The sequence below is a fragment of the Centroberyx gerrardi genome, chromosome 6 (genome assembly GCF_048128805.1).
Source record: "Centroberyx gerrardi isolate f3 chromosome 6, fCenGer3.hap1.cur.20231027, whole genome shotgun sequence".
Taxonomy (NCBI): Eukaryota; Metazoa; Chordata; class Actinopteri; order Beryciformes; family Berycidae; genus Centroberyx; species Centroberyx gerrardi.
Window position 1 is genome coordinate 14,565,471 of NC_136002.1, and position 7,150 is coordinate 14,572,620.

The window sequence follows — 7,150 nt, forward strand, 5'->3', positions numbered from 1 at the left end:
TCAGACCTGCCTCTGGAGTTTAGGAGTGGGACAGAACTCATTGGCTTGAATTTATCAATCGCCTCAGGATACAAGTGCTGGAGCTTCATTTATGAACTGGCGCTTGGATTCCCTCACCACTTTAAACTAAAAAAAAATCTTATTGTACACCTTGTTTATAGAAACACAGGTAATAAAGCTGCACCTTCCATCTATCAGTTGCAATTGCCTCAGGAGGTAAAAAGTGTGTGAATGAGCGTCAGTGCTCCACATGATAAATGTGCTAGACTCATTTTCATCAATCAAGGGAAGTACTTTTTTGAAATGCAGCAGATTTAGCATTGAGCATGGAAGGTTTTTGCATTTCACAGGTTTTATAATTACAAGTTTTATTATAATGTAGATGTAGGTTTCTACATGTAACCCAGATGAGGCCTTGTTTATATTGTCGATAGATATTGTGATAGATTCTCATCACACATAACGTCCACCCAGGACCCCTTGCCCCTAGACTCAGGTTACAGTGCTTAACAGACAAACAGATTATTATAAGGGATTAAAGGGGTTACATACATATGTAACCCATCTAATCTCTAATATGATTAAACTGTAGGATTTTTCTATAAATGAAGTTCCTGATCTAGAATCAGTTTTGCTCTTCTGAACATTCTGAATATAACTGAGATATCAAATGATACCTGTCGTGACTCTAAATCAGCATTTCTGCATTGACAAAACTGATAAATGAACTCCACATTGCAAACAATCTACTTGACAACAACCCCAAGGTTTGCTGACCAGACTTTCTTTTGGATGGGATTGTTGGTGATAGGACCAGCCAGAGTGTTTTTATTCAGACATTGAAGCAGTAGAACAAAATGTGAACACAACATGTGTGACGTTAACTAACTGTCTAGAGTGTTGCTCTCTTATCAGCCCTCTGAGTTATTACCTTGACTCAGCCGGTTTTTGAACTTTTGAACTTTTCTTTCCGAAGTCCCAGATTTTCAAAATATTCTTTTCTTGTTATTTCTATTCTGCCTTTAGACTCCTACCTGACTAATCAACAGCATTTTATTCAGCTTAACTTCCCTTGTAGGAACATAGAAAGGCATTTACAATATAACAAAACCAGCAGCTTTAAGTAGCAGTTTCTAGAGCATAATCTGGAGACTCGTGTTTTTTTTCTTCTTCAGTGCTTGAAAAACACTTGCCTGGGGTCGCCCCACTGACAGATGTCCGGCGTATGGATACGGTAATGAGACTTACCTCACCTGACTGTCACTCACCAACTGGCTGCCGCGGCTCTTTGCTAGAAAGAGTCTGGCCTATCGTGTGTTACCTGGCCGCGCTCTCAGTGTGAGAGGATGTTAATTGGCGGTGAGGCGCCAGTCTCTCCGCACCCCTCCGCCGGCGTCAGTCAGAGCCAGGAGAGGTGGCATGGAGCCTGCATGGCCTCAGAGCGCTCCAGACTCCCTGGGTCCACAGGGAACCAGGAGGCATGTTCCAATCTGCGGAGGCCGTCCCCGAGGCCGACACCTTGCAGGGAGTTTTATGCTTTCATGGAAAACCTGCGAGCAGCCCAGGGAACTCAGAGTTTCTAAAAACTTTACATAAAAAGGACAACTATTTGTGATTTAGAAGCCAGAGTGGCTCAATGAAAAGCTCTCCTCTCTCCTGCTTAGCGCCCTACAGAGGTCCCTCCTGGCTGATTGGAATTCACCCAACGTGTGTGTGTGTGTGTGTGTGTGTGAGTGAGTGAGTGTGAGAGTGTGTGTGTGTGTGTGTGTGTGTGTCTCTCTCTCCTGGCTCCTGTCTGCCATCCGTCTGCCTCCCCTGGATTGGACTCCTGTCGCCTCGCAGTGAAGGGCCACTCAACCTGGGCGGATATTCTTTCCTTCACATCTGCTATGAATTTACCAGAGCCAAGCCATTCAAAGGCTCCTTTATGGAGCCGTCAGCAGCGCTGTGACTGCTTCCTATTAAGACACATGCACACTTAGTGGGCACGCACACACACACACACACACACACACACACACACACATTCACACACATGCTCATGCTCAAACACACACACCTTTGTACTTGCACACATTCACACTCACGCTTACACACATATTTGAATAAGCATTTTCCTATATGTTTTCTCTTTCTCTCTCTCTCTCTCTCTCTCTCTCACACACACACACACACACACACACACACACACACACGTATACATACACCTCCAGTTTCTTACTAAACCAGGAATCTGAACTTATGTCAGGCCCAACAGCTGCAGCCTTTTTTTTTTTCTTTTTTTTAAATGAATCACCCATGTTTGGTTGAGCGGTGCATTGGTGGTTATGGGACCATTACACACTTTAATCTATTTATTGCTGACATCCCCTCACCAGGCATATGCACACTCCAGAGAAACATGAGCCATCAGGTAACTTTAGATGGATCTGATCTGCGAAGGAGAGAAAATTTAGATTTAATGGTGAAAAAAAAATCTGTATGCTCCAGCACCCATGTTGAATGTGACTTAGTGCTGCGTTCTCAATTTGTCATTTCAAAATTTACATTGCAAAGATTTTGACTTCTTCACAGAGAGGAATGAGAGACTGGGCTTGACCTTGGAAAGTAATTTACCAAAGACATGGATATCTTCTTCAAGGATAATTCTTAGTCAGATATTTCATCTTCACTAACACACAGAGAAAGGAAAATTTTAATAAAGTGGGGCTCGTGTCAGGTGCACATGCTATGAGAGAACCACTACGCCAACTCTGAGCATATTTTGGCCATATTTTTTTAATAGCCTTTTACTCTATGTGCCTACTCATAACTGTGGGAGAGAGAGTTAATTGGCTTTCTATCATCCACAACTAAGCTTTATAAAGAATACAACGGTTCAGCCCAGAGATACAAGCCTGACCAATATTTAGGATCACTAACTTGACTCAACCATAAGATGAAGCCTCAGTATGTATCATGAAACGCCTCGACCTGCTGATTACCTCTACAGATCTGATTGCCTTTCATCTTCCCCATTGCACGTTCATCCAATTGTTGCTACTGCCATATATATCAATCCCTGACTTCAAAGAAATCCCTAGGTGATCCCTGGGTTATTCTTTTCATTGTTTTTTACAGATGTTTTTTTCTTGTTAGATGCATTCATACAGTAGATAAAATCCTTTAATTAAAATGTTATTCACAAAGAAGGGTGCAGCATGTAGAGGAACCCCTCATTTACCTGTTTGATGCGAAGCCAGGCAAAGGGATATAAGCATTGTAACCAGGCCAAGTCTGTGTGATGTCGGCTTGGCGCTCGTGTGTCTGATTGCAGTCATGGCAGCGAGGATATATGACTGATATGTAAATGCTGCTGTTTGGAGTCTGGTCTACAGGAAGATTCAGACGAGTTTCAGAAGAGTGCAGGATCCCCTTTGGGATGAGAGCTCCGTCTTCCCAGGAGAAAACCCCATCCTCTGAACTCCTCTATTTCTGCACTCACTTGCTTTTTTCCCCCTCTTACTTTGGTTATATCATCAAAGGGAGAGGACGCACATCAGTGGAGAAAATTGGGGGAGAAGGGTGGGGTAGCGAGCTCTGTTTTGTGAATAATGCATTAATAATCATCCATACTTGCATTGAAAGCAAAAGGAAGAGAGGAATTTAGGGCATGTCGCTGCTGCGGTCATATGAGTTGGTTTTGGCACTCAATTTTCAGGTCACCTTTATGCTCTGTGAATGATTATGTTACTGTGTCTCTCCGTTCTGGCAGACTGTCAGGATTTTTCTGTCTCTTTTCCCTGTCCTCATTTTCCTTTTCTTTCGCCTATGTGCCTTCCTGCGACTGCCAGCGTGATAGACTGCCGTACGACTGGCTGAGCTCATTCGAAAGTGTGCTAAAGAGTGCCATGGCATGACACAAACTGAGTTTACTCTTACAGCTCAGACTTCCCTTCACACACCAGCACCAGGACTCCAGCAGGAGAGCCTGACGCACGATGAGATGTGGGTGACGGCACCGATGGGACAGGTGTCAATAATGCTGGCAAGTGCTATAACCTCTTAGTCTGTCTCCTGCCAGTATAACAGAAAGCCTCACCTATTGTTTAACCCATTACACACATCGTCATTTTGATATTAAGTGGAAGACGGGGAGAAATCTCTTGTATCTGCATTTGTTAGCTTGCAGCATCTGCATCATCACACTGTAGGTGCTGCAGAGAGAAACATTGCGTTGATGAGCAGTCAAAACTCTACAATAGTTGTGATCATAATAATGTCAGTATAGGCCACACACACAGGACATAATGTTTCATGGAATGAGAGCGGGAAACACACTCGTTCGCTCCTTGCCAGATGCCCTCTGCACTCAGCTGGGCCTTCTAGCTGTAGGTAAATATTTGCTGGGTGGGTGGCTCCACCATACATACAGGCTGTGGATGGCTCTCTCATTCACTCCTGCTGTCAGTTTGCACAGGGTTCAAAGATTACTCTGCGCGTGGCCTGTGTTTGCGTGTTAAGAGTGCTAGAGCACCTGGTACTGTTTCTGTTGAGTCAAACTGTGTGTGATAGTAGCTGACACAACCTGAAACCTAGTAAATAATTCCTTGTGCATCAGATGGATAGGATTTGCTGCACCAAGACAGTTCACATCACAATTAAGTATTCTAAATTGACTTCAAGTGCTTTCCTGTGATTATCTAAATTTTACAGTACTGAATGTGTCAAACCCCACCCATCTGGTACTCCAAGGTGACTAAAACAAACACCAAGAATTATTTGCAAGTATTATTTGAACCAGGTGTGACTTCGACCCATTGGACTATGCTGATACTCCGATAATTGGGCTGGGTTCCCGAAAGTATCTTAGTCCTGAGATTATCTTTCTTTGTTCTGCTGTAAGACAATATGTTAGTGGTGAGGAGGGACAGTTTGAATGTAGAGCGCTCAGTCATAATATGAATTTATCCCTCTGAGACCCCTCTGCATTTCAGCAGAGAGGTCAGAGTGCAGGCCGCAGTGTTTTGTGAGCTCTGTCACCTGCCACTTAAGTTCTCAACCACTCTCTTGTTCAATTATGAATTATGAATCAAATTTACCACTTGTGCCAAAATGATTTTCGTGAACAGGGCCTTCATTAGTGTGCAATGCGCCATCGTCACCGGACCGCATTCGTACAAACATTCATTCACCTCCGTTTTTACTTTTGAGAAATGGCAGCCTGCGCTCCTGTCACACACCTGAAGGGACGGTGTGTACAAAGCAGACCGAAGGCAGACTCGTCTTCTGGCCTCAGGCTGATACAGTAGGCAGCGTCTACAGTCACTGATTGCTTTGGCCTCAACAGGGAGTGAACCTTGGCTATTTATCGCACGTCTCTAGCATTGTACACTGCGTAGGATGCACAATGTGAAGAATGTACGCTTGTTCACATATTTTATGAGCTTGGAGAGAGAGCCTGATAGATTCAAAACACTTCTAAAAGCAGAAGTTAGAAGGTTGTGTAAACGAATAATGTTAATGTGCCATGAATGCATGGTATTGTATGAAATTAAAGTCAACAAACAACAAATGCCTGAATGCTAAGAGGACCAAGCCTTCCAAGAACTTCTCAGAGTTCATCTGAAGTTCAATCAAAACATATTCATTTTGGTTTAGCACAGTTCAGTTGGTGTTGGAATCCATTTCCCCGTGCGGCGAACAGTCAGCCACCAGAGCTGTCTGTCTGTCACAGTCAGCAAATCTCAGCCAGCAAATATTGCTTCTAACACAAATAACAATAAGACAGTCAAAAGACTGCAACACCGCACCAACGCCTCAGGGCTTGTAGCTCGTAATGTCCTCAATCTGCCATTAGCTTTTTTTTCTGGGTCAAGATCACGTATTGTCCCATGGTCCCGCATCCTGTTTCTTCCTGCATGGCTCAGTCTGGGACGGTTACAAAGATATCTGGGTGGACGGACACAGAAACAGAAACAGAAGACACACACACACCCACACACACCCACACACACACACGTAAGCATTTCAAACACAATTCATCTTGACACATACAATATTTATATGGAGAATTATTTAAAAGTTATGACATCTAGTGGTTAATACAAATCCCTTGTGGGTTAATGTGAGACTTTGACATTTTGTGGTGTTGAGGGGAGAGTCCTGGGGAATTAAAATGTACCAAAGTGAAATATCACTTTAGGTTCATTAAAGTTATAGAGTTGTTGGGTTTGGTCTAAGTCATGTATTGTGTAAATGCAACGTCCTGGGTTCAAATCCGACCCAGGACCTGTGTCACATGTCATCCCCCGGTCTCTGTCTACTTTGAAAAAAACTACTTGAAAAAAAAAAAAAATGTTTTTTTTGTTGTAGCGCTGTCACCAATTTTCCTCACATAACATCATTGGAACTTGCACTAATCAAGTGCTACGTTTCCACTGACTTTTCACATCTGTGACCTTTACTCCGACCCATCCCAGCCTCTGCACCTGTTGCCAAATTACAGATGGCTCACAGTCTGTCAACACCTCACTATATATTTCCATAAGATCTTGCTGTCCTACTCTCTCCTGCTCCATACATCACTATGACTTCAGTTGCACTGTGCAACTGTGGAAAACTGTTTTCCAGTTGGTAGGGACTGTTCCTTTGCCCTGCTACCTGTATGGGATATTTTTGAGGGGAAAGTGCTCAGTGAAACCAGCTCTGACCACTGAGAACACCAAAATCGTTATTTTGATCCTGAAAGCACATTTACCAGCAATCAAGACACTGTAGCAGCTTTGTGTAAAGATCCCATCTTTCCCGGAATTGTTCTGTTTTTATTCTTCAAATTTAGTCTCACTGTGAAAGCCAGGTTCATGAAAATATCTCAAACTAGTGTCATGTGGGGACCTACTTGAAAAGGTCCACAACCCAATTAGAGTTGCAGGCTACAGTTTAAGAAACTGCGATGAGTGCAGAGCCTGTGTTGTGTGGTTAGACTCATGTGGAGAAGCTGTCCCGTCCCGTCCCACCTTAACCAGTGTAACCCACCAAGCTCCTGAGTTACAGAGAAGCTTCACCTTTTCCACAGAAACAGCTTCCATGGAACAGTTTAGGGCGAAGTCTCTCATTCCTCTCGGTGAAGAATGAAGCCATTTGTCTTCTGTAATGAATTTTCGGGCTT